Source organism: Narcine bancroftii, chromosome 9, assembly GCF_036971445.1.
Source record: "Narcine bancroftii isolate sNarBan1 chromosome 9, sNarBan1.hap1, whole genome shotgun sequence".
Lineage (NCBI taxonomy): Eukaryota > Metazoa > Chordata > Chondrichthyes > Torpediniformes > Narcinidae > Narcine > Narcine bancroftii.
In genome coordinates, this window is record NC_091477.1 from 93,738,028 (window position 1) to 93,752,809 (window position 14,782).

At 40.8% G+C, this 14,782-nt stretch overlaps 1 protein-coding gene across 1 annotated transcript in view; it reads left to right on the forward strand.

The window, feature by feature from the left end:
- The window catches only part of veph1 (ventricular zone expressed PH domain-containing 1), a 175,587-nt gene that overhangs the window by 89,096 nt on the left and 71,709 nt on the right, over positions 1 to 14,782 (forward strand).

Below are 14,782 nucleotides of genomic sequence, written 5' to 3' on the forward strand. Positions count from 1 at the left end.
TGAGTATTATTGGATTATATTTCCATATTTATTTGGGTTGGATCGCACTAACATCTGACTGAGAGTTTCAGTGGGAATCACCGGTCAGCATACCACCAATGCATTATGGTAAATCAAACCAGGGCAGATCTTGCATTGAAAAAAAAGGTGCTGGTGGAGCTGCTCTAATGGCAGCACTGTGGCAGGTACAGACCCGGTGTGGTGATACAACCACAGCACTAGGCTGCATTCCCATCAGCCTACTGTAGGGGGCGACCTCTGTTCCTGCAGGTAGACAACCTGGGAGGCCAAGTCCACCTGGCCAGCTGTCGTGGTACTGCAGGGGGCAACCTGTATATAGACTTGTACTCGCCCCTCCCTCCCAGGCCAGTCACACACATGGAGCCATCGAGATATTACAACTGGGGTAGAGAGTTAAAGTGGATTAAAGCCTGTACAGTCTTTCCTGTGTTTGTGTCTGCTTGCTGCACCACAGCGCACCACAATTTAATTCACTTAAAATTAAAGACCGTGTTGAAGGTCCTCACCATCGAGAGGCTGGAAATGAACTCTCAACACCCAGAATCAGGCCAAGGTGATTAACACAAACCAAAAGAGACTCGTGGTACTTCGCATCAAACTGGGCTCCCTTGCTTTCCAGGCCATCAGAGACTGCTCGGACTTCGAACCTGCAATGGCCATCCTGGAAGGCATGTATAGGCCTCCGACTAATGTGCTCTACGCCTGGAACCTGCTCAGCATCAGGGTGCAGCAGCCAAGTGAGACGGCAGATGCTTATCAGGGGGCTCCACGTGAGCTAGCTTGCCCGTGCACGACCGAGACCGGGGTGACCGGAGGGGAGGTGGAGCGACTCATCCAAGATGCTTGCATGCGAGAGTTGCAATCGAGGGCCACCCAGCAGAGACTGCTGGAAGAAAATACTGCCACCCTCACCATAATCATGGAGGTAGTCCGCTCTCTGTAAGATGCAGCCCACCACGTAGAAGGTTTCAATGCCCAACTCCTCCAACCACCAACTTGGCCGAGGCTGACGACTGCAGTCATCGAGGGGCCCTATGGGGAAGAGACCATCGCAGACGCAGTCCACTCCTCTAAGTACTGTGAATCCTGGAGTGGGTCATACTGGTGCTCCCAGAAGAGCTGCCTGGCAAGGAACTCGCATTGCTCCCTATGTGGTAAGAAAAGCCACTTTGCTAAGGTGTGCTGCCAGGAGCACAGCAGCCCTCCACAATCAGCCAGGAGCTGCTGCTGCATGCAGAAATTGGGCAGCGCCATTACTCGGCCCACCACTTCTACCCGCACTGCTGGTATGAGAAATGAGCTGGCAGAGGCAGGTAGAATGGAATGTTCAAATGACATTTAAACAGGACATAGACAGGAAAGATTTAGAGGGATATTGGTCATATGCAGGTAAGTGGGATGAATGCAGGTAAACAACTGAGACAACTTGGTAAACATTGTCAAATAGCAAATAGCCTGTTTCCATGCTATAAATTAGACAAGGGATTCTTTCTACTGTATAATTATAGTTTCCATGCTTTTACACTGAACAGAAGTCAGAGACAGGCTGAATGTCACCAGAAGGCTATGGATAACATAAAGCTGAATGGGACCATACTCAGTGTTTTTGGCCCTTAATAGTATTTTTTTTTGGATATAATTTATCTCTAAGTTCCTCCTTCTGTATGCCTTCTTGTCCAGAGGTTTTATTTGCAATAATTATTACCCATAGAAATATTAAATGAACAGAAGTCTACCCATTCCATATGAATTATAAAATGAAGTTTATTGTTGTATTATGTTCTGGAACATTGTCTTGTATTATCTTAGCATCATGTAATCACTGGTCAGATGTTTCTTGTCACGGATTGTGCAATGTAATTTTATTAACTTAATTTTCCAATCTAATCAAAATCACTCTGTGGTTATTGAATCTCTTTCACAATTTTCTGGTTATATTAGAAACAGATGGTGTCTACAGGCAAACAATCCTGAACACCATACTTTTTGAAGGGTTGTGGACTGCTGTTTAGGCTCAACACATGGTCCTGTCAAATTTAATGCAGTAAATATTTAACCTCATGTTCATTATCGATGGGGGAGGGATGTAGAGGACGGATGGAAGGTATTTTTTCATTCAGCGTTCTCATTTTGTTTAAAATAAATAAATATTTCATTTTCATATCTGAATTATTCTTTCATCACTTTAAAATAATTTTATAATTTGTCATTGTTGGGATCTTAATATATTTGGTTTGACAATTAAATGAATCCAGAGACCACAATCAAATATTTTCAGGTTTGTTTCAGCACTGATCACATTCATGAGATTCTTGCTGTAATTGCTTTTGCCTTTGGCTGTGTTTAGTTTTTTTTACGCATTTGCAGGAATGGAATTCTCCCTGTAACCTGAACAATATTTATTCCCTAATCAAAGTCTAAAGCAAATCTATAACTGATCTTTGTCGTACAGGTATTCCCATTTATTGAACTAAAGTAGTGGTTCACCTCAAAAATATTAATTAGCTATTATGTGCCATGGAACATTCTGAGGTTACAAAATGCACTATATTAAAATGTGCAGTTATTCTTCTTTCAAAAGCAAAATGTTTGATAGATTTTGCATTTTTGTGGAGAATATATTTTAATCTTGATTTAGATTCAAATAAAGTTTTGAAATTAGTATTTTCATGAAAATACATATTGATGTACTTTTAGACAGCATGAAATATTGTAATTATCTCTGTAACATGCCCTAGACCTAGTGTGACACCTGTCACAACATGAGAAGATCAAGAATCCTCTTACTAACCATGTGATATGCAGGTTGAGAAATTTGAACCCCAAAATTTATATTATACAATAGATTGTACCAGAAAGAATTTCTGGATGAAACTGTTCCAGATACCAAACTGGTTGGACTGTTCTGTATGTTGCTCACTTTTGAGCCACTTATGTTTTTCTGGTATTGGGTCCTGGCTTTTCAGCAATACCACAACTCTACTCATGAACAACATATTTGCAGACTCAGGTTTTCCAAAGTTCATCCCCAATGTATGTGACAATCTGCAGAGTCCTCTGACATGCTCCCATGCTTCAATTCCCCAATCTCAGGAGTTTACGATCACATTGACAATTGAATTTCTCAGATCAAGATCTTTTGCCTTGTCATTTGTTGCCCATGCACTTTCCTGGTTGGGGAAAGAAAAATAATCTCATTTATTTTGGCTTCAACAAAGCTCAGGCACTGAGACTAAGTATGTTCTCAAGATCTCACCCTTTCACCCAGACCTTTTTATGAAGAGGACAGAAAGCCACTTCCTTGGGGTAGAGGTGGTTGCGGATAATGAGAAGAATTTCCTGATGGTAAAAGCAGAAAAGCTCACGTGACTCCTTAATTCTGAAGGAGTCTGCACTGCTACATCATTTTCTGCATTGCTACATACTTGGGAGGCATGTGCTTCTCAATGTTTAAGTATTCTGCTAATGTCCCTGAGAAAATCATAATTTGATTTATAAAGTCAAATGTCTCCATCAATGTGTTCGATAAATCTGAGTTTTCGATCTTTGATGATCAAAATAAATGGTGGAGAATTAGTAGATAAGGAGTATTTACCCCATGAAAGGGGTACACTGTTGTATTCATTTCATTATTTTATGTTTCAATAAGCTTCCCACTCATCCTGCTAAACACCAATGAGTATGGACTGGCCTGCTCAATCTCTTTTCAAGCTAACCCATCATTTTCAGAATTAACCTGGTGAATCTCCTCATCATCACCTCAAGTTCAAGTTCAAACATATTGTCAGAGTACATACATGACATCACAGACAACCCTGAGATTCTTTATCCTGCGTGCCAGGCAGTATTTCTACTTATCAATAGTGTAAACTCAAAGAAAAAGGTACATGTACAAATGAGAGAAATGGAAACAAAGAAACAAATGTAAACAAACCACAAATACATTTAAAAAATTCAGTAATGTGCCAAGTAAGAGTTCTTAAATGAGTCTATGATTGAGTCCACTATCAGATTCCTAAACAACAGTGGACAGTAGCAACTGTTCCTGAATCTGGTGGTATGAATCTCCTCACACCTATACCTCTCTCCTGGTGGAAATAGTGACAAGAGTTGATGTGGATCTTTGATAAATGGCTGCTGCTCTCCGAGGGCAGCATTCCACATAGAGTTTCTAGATGGTGGGGATAGTTTTGCCTGTGATGTAGAAGGCTGTGTCCACTACGCTTTGCAAGGCTTTCCTCTCAGAGGTATTGGTACCCCCATACCAGGCCATGATGCAGCTGGTCAGCATACTTTCCACAACATATCTATAGGTTTGCCAAGGTTTCCGATATCATACCAAACCTCCACAAACTCCTGAGGAAGTTGAGGTATTGATATGCTTAATTCATAGTGATATATATTAAGTGTATTTAATACAGGAAAGGTCCTCCAACATGATGACTCCTAGGAATCTAAAGTCAGTATGTCTTTTATCAAGTAAGAAAACCAAAACTGCACAAAGTATTCCAAGTGTGGGCTGACCAGGACTCTGTACAGTTGCCTCAAAACCTCACTGCTCTTAAATTCAATTGCTCCAGCAATGAACACCACATCCCATTTACCTTGAATGCCTGCTGCATCTGAAAAAATCTTAAGGTTCAAGCACAAGCATTCCCAGTTTACTCTGCACATGTGCTGCAATTTTCAATCATAGTCTGTGCTACTAATTTTCTTTCCAGAGTGGATAACCTCATGTACCAGGCCTTTGCCAAAACCTGCCTAAATGACTATCGACCATGGCACTCACATCAACAGTGAGGAAATGTTTTGAAAGGATGATGTTGAAGCATATCTGCTCCTGTCTGCTCTACACAAAGCCCTGGAACACCTGGACAGCAACGAAGCCTACATCAGGATGCTCATGACTACAGTTAGTATTTAATATCATCCCCTCAAAACTGATCAGCAAACTCGAAGTCCTGAGATTCAATACCCCACTGTGTAATTGGATCCCTGATTTCTTCACCTCCAGACTACAATCGTGAGGATTGATAAGATTCTCCTCCATAATCTCTATCAGTACTGGAGCACCACAGGGTGGCGTTCTTAGCCCCCCCCCCCCCACTGCTCTACTCACTTTACACCTATGACTGTGGCTCAATAAGACAACACCATCTACAAATTCACTGATGATACCACAGTAGTGGGTTGTATAAAGGGATGATGAGTCAGAATATAGGAGGGAAAATTTGGCCAAATGGTGCACCAACAACAATCTCACACTCAATGTCATGAAGATAGCAAGTCAGTGCCTCTACTTCCTCAAGAGTTTGTGGAAGTTTGATATGAGATCAGAAACCCTGGCAAATTTCTACAGATGTGTGGTGGAAAGTGTGCTGACCGGCTGTATCACAGACTGGTATGCAGACCCCAATACCCCTGAGCATAAAGCCCTGCAAAAGGTAGTGGATACAGTCCAGGATATCACAGACTCAACCCTCCCCACCATCATGAAAATCTAAGGGGAACGCTGCCTTTGAAGAGCAGCAATCATCAAGGATCCACACCACCCACTACACACTCTGTTCCTGCTGCTACCATCAGGTTCAGGAACAACTGGTACCTTTCCACCATCAGATTCCCCAATAATAAACTCAACCTGGAACTCATTTAAGGACTCTTACTTGTGCAGTTTATTGATTTTTTTTTCTTCTTCTCTGTATTGAACAGTCAGTTTATTTACATTTATTTATTTGTTTACATGTATACATTATGTACAGTTTTTTTGTACTACTAATTAGTAATAATTTTACCTTTCCCACAGGAAAAAGAATCTCAGCCTTACTTGTGATGTCATGTACATACTCTGTACATACTCTGACAAGAAGTCTGAAATCTAACCGTAGCTCTCCACAGGCTTTCTCTGTCCTCTGCACAATTGTCAACAGCAAATGTAAATATGCTGCACCTGTGTAATTTAACTAAGGTGTTCAAAGGATGAGCTGCATAGATATATGAAAGGTTTTGCAAGCTGGCAGGGAGGAGACAGAGCAGTCGAACAACTTAGATTGCTTTTGTAATTGGCCAGGGCAACCTTTGTATTGAAAGGCTTCCTTTCATTACTCTAAACATTCATGCAGATAGAAATGACAGGTAATTGAGAAGGCAAGTGGAATGTTGAACCTTTATTTTAAGTAACAGAGTACAAAGTAGGAAAGTTACAAAACTCCAATGTTTTGGTGAGACCATATCTGGTGTAATGAATACCGTTTTGGAATCCTAATTTAAGGGAAAGTATACTCGCCTTGGGGATAGTGCAAAGAAGATTCAGTCAATTGACTGTGACTTGTATTGAAAACTTAAACCTCCAGGTTGAGGAGTGATCTTATTTGAATGATTTAAGATTTTATGGCGCTCTGTGAGGGGAGATGCTGTTAGAAAGTTGCTTCTCGGAGAATCTAGATCAAGGGGTCATTGCCTCAGGGTAAAGAGGTAGTCATTTAAGACTGAGATGAGGATATATTTCTTCTCTCAGTGATTGGTTACATCAGCAAGAGCATTGAGGATGTCACTGTGATCAAAAGGGCTAACCAGAAGCTATGGTTGGATGCAAAGGTCCGGGCACCTCTCAGAGCTTGTGATATTGTCTTCAGGACAGGAGGCAAGATGACACTCAGATCAGCCAGGGCTGAACTCTCCTGTGCAATCTGGAAGGCAAAGCAAGGGAACCAACAGAAGATCCACAGACCGCTGAGTGACATTGGTGACACCTAGCGCATGTGGCAAGGGATCACGACCATAACTTTGCGAGTCAAAGTCAATGTCGCCTCCCTTCCAGACAGACTAAACATCTTCTATGCACGTTTTGATGAGAAGAATAGGCTGATGCCAAAGAAAGTTCTGTGACCTCTTGATAAGCGGGTCCCCTGCATAGCCATGGCCTAAGTGAGGAGAACCCTATCCAAGGTGAACCCACACAAGACAATGGGACCAGACAACATACCTGGTTGGATGCTAAAGGACTGTGCAAACCAACTGATGGAAGTCCATACGGACATCCTCATCACATCACTGCAGCAGCTCATCGTCCCTGTGGGTTTCACAACAGCCACCATAATACCGGTACTAAAGAAGGTGACAGTATCAGGCCTCAATGACCTGTGGCACAGACCTCCGGCATTATGAAATACTTCAAGTATCTGGTGATGGAACACATCAAACCACACATCCCAGACACTAGATCCATTTCAATTCACCTACAAATGAAACTATTCCACTGATAATGCTATAGCCTTGAGCCTCCACTGGGTCCTGACCGACCTGGAGAATGATGCCTCATATGCCAGGCTGCTGTTCATTGACCAGTTCAGTTGACGTAGTAGTTAGTGCAACACCTTTACAGAACCAGCAATTGGGACTGGAGTTTGAATACTGTGCTATCTGTAAAGAGTTTATATGTTCTCCCTGCGTGGTGTGGTTTTCCCTGGGGCTCCGGTTTCCTACCACTGTTCAAAACGTACCCGGGGTGTAGGTTAATTGGGTGTAAATTAGGCAGAATGGACATGTGGGTTGAAATGGCCTGTTACTGTGATGTATGTCTAAATTTTAAAAATTAAGACCACCTCAGTATTTAATACAATCATTTCCCAAAAGGATATGGAGAAGTTGTCCTTGCTGGGACTCAACATCCCCCTCTGTAACTGGATTCAGCCAGCTCCTTTTCATGCTACTGACCCACGACTGTAGTGCATGTCCAGCTCCAACAGTGTCACCAAATTCGCAGGTGACACAACAGTAATTGACCTCATCGGCAACAATAATGAGTCGCATTACAGAGTAAGGGTGGAAAACCTCATGAAATGGTGGAAGAATGACAATCAGAGTCTCAACGTGGACAAGACAAAGGAAGTGATTGTGGATTTCAGTACACATTAACAGCTTGGTAGTGGACAGAGTAGAGAGCACTGAGTTCATCAGAGTTCACCTAAGAAATTACCTATCTTGGACACAGCATTTCCTCACTTGTCAAGAAAATAAAACAGTGACTGGATTTCCTGAGCAGATTGAGACGGGCAAGGGTACCCATCACCATCCTGTCAACTTTTGACAGGAGCTCTTGAGATCATCCTGCCTGGCTGCATCACAATGTGGTATGGTTGCTGTAGGGCACTGGATTGGAGAGCAATCCAAAGGTCCAAAAGTGCGGCAGAGAAGATCACTGGGGTCTCCTCCCCACGCCGCTCTCCCCCCCCCCCCCCCCCCAACCTTTGATGTGATCTGTAGAGATCATTGTTTGAAGAGAGCTCGCAAAATTGTTAAAGGCCCCTATCACTCCGCCCGCAGCATCTTCCAGCTATTCCTATCAGGTAAGAGATACAGGAGTAACAGAGCCAAAACCACCATGCTGAGAAACAATTTCTCCCATTGTCAATGAGATTGCTGAACAACTGATGAATTTCTCATACAAACCTTCCAAGACACTGCAGTTTATTTAACAATATTTATTTTTTTATGTATATACATGCTACATATGCATCATTTATTTGTATGTGTGTTTGCATGTTTTTGAATTGAAGACTGTAAAATGCTTCGTCAAGTTGTCCTTGTACAACTGGCTGATAATAAACTTGATCTTGAACTTCAATATTTTAATCTTCTTTTTCTTTTCTTTGGCTTGGCTTCACGGACGAAGATTTATGGAGGGGGTACGACACCAGAGAAATCTGGATGCCATTAAATTGTGCTCAGGCAGGTCATGGAGTTGAGGCCCAATGATCAGATCAGACATGATCTTCTGGAATGGTGCAGTAGGTATGAAGTACTGTATGATTTACTCCTGGTATCTATGTTACATAACAGTTAATTAACATATCTTTACAAAAATGGGTATTATATTTATGATTATCAAGGAAAATCCTGGAATTTGAGATTTATTTTTAAGTCATGTTGCACCTCATGGAGTGGGATAATATTTCAACATATGTGGTCTTCACTGTTGCAGAACCCTGTCCCAAGCAGAATGTTTTTATAGTCAGATGAACACTTCAATCTTGGATTCTATCACTTCAAAAGAGGTCAATGAGAAAGGATCCCTTGCTGAGAAAATTAAGTTGCCAAATAAGTAGGAAAAAAAGATGGATGCAGACCATAATTTGAAATCATTTCAAGATGAGGGATTATCATCATAAACTGAGAAAAAAGAAATACAGGAATGACATAATGAGACTTTCTTCCAAAAAATGATGATACCATGAAGAGGATCTTTTGGTTGGAAAGTGGAGGCACTTCTAATTTAAAAGGCTCTGAAAGGAATTTGCATGATTGAGTGAAATAGATGAGTCATGTGGCATCGGCAATGTCTATTTATATTTTTGATCTTTCTGAAATATTTAAATTGTAAATGGAATATTTACGTTGTCAACATTGAAACCAACTCTGGATCGAATGAACTGTTTAGGAAGTCCAAGAAACCGGCTCAGCACTTTTCAAAGGCCTGCTTGATACTGTAAAGGAATTAATTTCATGGAATGTGATACTAAAGCTCCAGGATGTGAACTCTTCTAAAAATACTAACTGCACTTTTTGTGCAGCCAGAAAGGACCCTAGTTTTGAGTTGTGTGATTATATCAGTGTGCCCAGTAGATTTTGAACAATTTTACCTTCTTTGCTTTTAACAACTGTATTTCTTGATAATATCATGTGGTACACACTGCTGTTTCCCTATCTCATTGGTATGGGTGCCTGTTAAGTCAGGTACTGGACTAAGGCTTCGGTTATTTTGAGGATATGTGTTCATATGCTGCTTCAGACTGTGATTTATACAAACTTGTGCATTGCACATTGGATGAGCTTAAAAGGACTGCAAGCAATCAAGATCCATTAAGTAAAAATAGTTCAGGAAATAGTCCTGGTGAGTAAAAGAACCACAGGAATAGAGTTTTGATAAGGTGCTTGAGTGCTGTTGGAGCATTGATTTTCCAGGCAACTAAAGAATATCCCATCACACTTCATATATGTATGTCGTTGATGGTGAACCGGAGATGATTCACTCAATACAGCAGACTCAAGTGTCCTTTAATGTGGATAAACACGAGTGCAGTTTAGTATGGTGAAATGTAATCTATGGCGGTTTATCTTTCATTTCTTATTTCAAGTATAATTCAATATGAAGAAATAAGAATTAAAAGGAGAGACAAAAGGTGATTATCGTATGTAGGTTTTCTTGCCTATGTTTGGCAAGGTGACATGATACTTCCTGGATGTACACTTATGGGCTTTCCTACCATTGGTCTGGATGTGTCCGTGAAAGAGGAATCTGTAAAGTATTGACTCCTATCAGGCAATTGCATATTTGGTCTGTGGATCAGCTCTCCTAATTTAGATACCAGTCCCCAGAGTTTGGGAGGAAGACCTTATAAAATATATACTGGACAAGGAGCATCTTTGCAGCATCCAAAGCCTACATCAATGGTGGCTAATCTGCTCAATCAGATCTTTTTTTCTAAAGTTCAAGTTTATATTAATTTGATTTTGTATATAAATACACAACCCAACAAAACAGCATTTTACTGGACCACAGTGTATACACATACACAATACACAGTACATAATAATTTTATACATACATGCGTGCACACACATACATAATATATAATTTAAAATAAAAATATATAAACATTTTGGGATAATTTACTCATTTACAAGATACTGCTTGTCATTCTCACAGCCTGTGGGATGGAGCAATAATATTTCCCAGCCTAGCCATCAGATCTTATGATTGACTTTTTTTTGTTTAATTTCCAATTACCAATTGAATTTAAATTCCAGAACTACCATCACAGGATTTATGCTTGTCTTTTGTGATTGTTAATGGGACAACTTGTCTGTACAATTGTGCAGAGAGTTCCAGGATTTAGATCCAACAACAATGAAGAACAGCAATTGATTTCCAAGTCAAGAAGGAGTGTGACCTGGATGTGATTCCACATGCCTGTTGTCCATGTTCTCTTTGTGGTAGAGATCACAGAACATAATTGTACCTGCTTCTTTCACAGCCATTGTATATTACAGAGACATTTCCAGTTCTTATCTATTCAGCCTTTAGTCATAATATCAATGAGAAATAAGACTCAATTGTTCTTTTTTGCTTTGTTTGAATGTTTAATTTTCTCCTTGGATATTAGTCAGTTACATCCTTATTTCAGCAATAACCAAGCAGTTTTTATTTCTTTGGAACATAAATACAAATGAAACAATTTTATCAATATATTTTTTAAGTTATCAATATTTTTGAGCATTTTCCAATTAGTTTTTAATCTTAGGATGCTTTATGTCCCATAAAGTTAACATGTATTTATAATTTCCAGTTGGAAGTTAATCAAAATCTGATTTTAAAATGTCATTTTAAATATATGCATCATTATTAACCATGCAAGATTTCTGCCATTTCTCAGCATGATCTAATTAAATGTTAGACAGAATGTGTAGCTGAACAAATTGGGAGGAAATCTGTACTTAGCCAACTATGGCTTTTAAATTTAATTCCTTCACAGTGAAGTGGTGAACTCAACCAAAAAGATTGGCACGTTCTTGAAGAATAATATTTCAAGTAATTCAAGTAATACATACTTTTAAAGAGTTTTATTTTGGTTGTCTTCTATTTAAATACTTGTGAACTTGACAAGACTGTTAATTGTGTTCCTCCAGTATGATTTGACTCTGTTCTCGTGCCTTTGGAGTTAATATCCACCTTATTGATGGCGTGGCATTTTTCCACAGGAGGGAAGTGATCCAAAAGAAAGTCAAAGTACTTCTAAGTCTGTAAGTTTGAAATAAAAACAGACACTGCTGGAAATGCACAGCAAGTCAGGCTGCAACAGTGGAGAGGGAAACAATGTTTTAGGTTCTGATCTTTCATCAAAAAGCTGGTCCTGCTATGAATGCCAGAAACTTTCTATGTAGAATGGGAATGTACAAAATCAGGAAAAAAAAAACCCCATCTTAAATAATAAATCCAAACTACAAAGCAACAAGAACAGGCCATTTATCTCCTGAAGCCTATTCTACCTTCAGTCATGGCTAATTTTTGGCCCACCTTTGCTGTTCGTGCTTTCTTAGCTTTTTGTTATCAAAATCCAACAATCACCGATTATTTGACATGTGAGCTATCATTAATTGTCATTTGCAGAAAGGAAATAATATCTGACCAATATTTGATTGTAGAGATGCTATCAATGTCATTTATGTGGATATAACTCTCACTTTCAATTTCATTCTCTCATCTTTAATGGTCCAGCCAACAGAAATGGCTTCTCAATTTCATCCCCTAAATAGCATGAAAACTTGAAAAAAAAAACTCTTGGCCTAAAATCTAGGAATACAATTTTAGATGGTGTAATTCTGGTTATGCAGCATTAATTATTGTTTTCTGATTTATAATCTTCTTCTTCTTCTGGTTATCCATCCTGCAGGATGATGGTGCTTCCTTTCAGTCAGTATATGTGCATCCTGGAATGGCTATATAGGCCAATCCCTGACAGACACTGCTTGTCACATACTTCGCAGTTGAGGCCTGGAGGGGCAGCAGGGCCAGAAGCTCTGTTGTGGTGCTTCCTGTGCCCTTCATCTGTTGCCTCTTTGAGCTTGTTCTCAGAGCATTTTCTGATGGTGGCCCTCCACTGTGAGTAATCTTGAGCCAGATTCTCCTATGTTGATAGGGCAATGTCAGCTTCCTTGAGGCTCCTGTGCAGAACCTACTTGTGCCATATCGCTGGCTTCCTTGTTTTCAGGTACCACTGGACATTTGGCCGTACAAGATCCTTGGGCAGTCTTCCATCAGGCAATCTGACAGCCTGTCTTGTCCAGCACAGTTGGGCTGACATCACCAAGGATGAAAGTGTTGGTATTCCAGTTCAAGAAATGACCTCAATATTGGAGACCTTGTCTTGCCAGATGATCTTCATCAGAGAATGTAAGTGATGCTGCTACAATTGGCCAAGCTGATGTAAGTGATTCTGATATGGGCACCATGTCTCACAGCCAGATAGCAACAGCCCTAGTCACCAGGTGACCAACCTAATGTTCTGTGACCAAACCCAGTCTTTCAGCTGACCAAAGGCAAAGCAGGCCTTTCTGGTCCTTGACTCAATCTCTACATCTAGAGAAGCTGAGGATGTTATTGTGCTGCCAGGGAGAAAAAGTTGTTGGCAGCACTGAGTTGAGTGTCATCAATGAGGACAGTTGGTTCTTCGTAGCTTGAGCCAGGGGCCGGTTGGTCCAAAACTTCTGTCTTCTTCAGGCTGATTGTCAATCTGTAGCTCTTGGCAGCACTGGCAAAGTGACTGGTAATCTCTTGTAAGTCTTCAAAGGAGTCGGGAACCAGTGCACAGACATCAGCAAACTGTAACTCATGCGCCAGTGTCCTTGACTTATGTTTTAGTTCTAAGTCTTGCGAGGTTGAGGAACCCGCCATCAGCCCTCGTTTGTAGAAAGATCCCCAATCAGGTCTGATGTGGCATCCTGAAGAACAGCAGTGAAGAATAGTCCAAATATAGTCGGAGCCAAAACACAACCATGTGTTACGCTTTTGCTGATGGAAAATGGGTCTGACAACTCACCACACATATTGATGTGGCCTTCCATACCTTCATGGAACTGATGGATGATGTTGGTTAGGTGTGGGGTGGGGGGGCAACCGAGTTTTCATAAGAGCTTCCACAGGCCATCTCTACCAACAGTGTCAAATGCTTTGGTTAGATCAACAAATGTGACCTCGAGACTTCTCTGCTGCTCAACACATTTCTCTTTAAGCTAGCTCAGTGAGAAGATCATATCCACTTTACTATGGCCTGTTCAAAAACCACACTGGCTTTCTGGAAGGATGTTTGCAAGGCATTTTCCCACAACAGTCAGAATAGAGATGCCATGATAATTGTTGACTCCCTTGTTCTTGTAGATGATAATAGTTTATGTGTCTTTGAAGTCTTGTGATAGTTCTTCAGCTCCCCACAACTTTGTGAACAGCTGGTGCAGGCATGATGTCAGTGTGCTACCACCATACTGGTGGATCTTGGCTGCAATACTGACAAGCCCTGGTGCTTTGTTTGGTTTTAGCTGTTTGATGGCTTTGATGACCCCGTGAAGAGTAGGGGGAGCATCTAACTTGAACAATATTGGTCAAGGGTGTACTCTGCCCAGTGCTTTATCAGTGATGCTTCCAGGTCTATTCAACAGCTCGTAGAAGTGTTCTTGGTATCTTTTCATATGCTCTGACTTCTCAGTGAAGAAGGATTTGTGAGGTACCTTGATTTGATGGACTATGTACAACCTTGATTACTTTATACAAGCTTCTTGAGTAATTACAATCAGTGAAGGCTTGTAACTCCGTGGCATTGTTCACCCACCACTGGACTTTCATAGCACTGAGCTGCCTCTGCAAAGTTGATTTTTGCACTCAAAAAGGCACGTTTTTTGGAACTTGAGTTTGGATGTTGAAGAAGAATTTGGTGTGCAACAGCCTTAGCTCTTAAAATGTTTTACACAGATTGGTCGTTCACATCAAACCAGTCCTGATGCTTGCATTTGACTTTCCCCAAGGTATCAGGGGCAGTGCTGTCGACCATTTCTTTGAATGCATTCCATGCTCAGTAATATCATCAACCAGTCTACTTAGCACAGTTTCCATGGAGGATTTCAGGGCATCAGCACACTCACGGTGTTTCAATTTGATGGTATTCAGCTTTTTGGGTGGTTTGGCACCAATCAGTCTGCATAGAGGTTT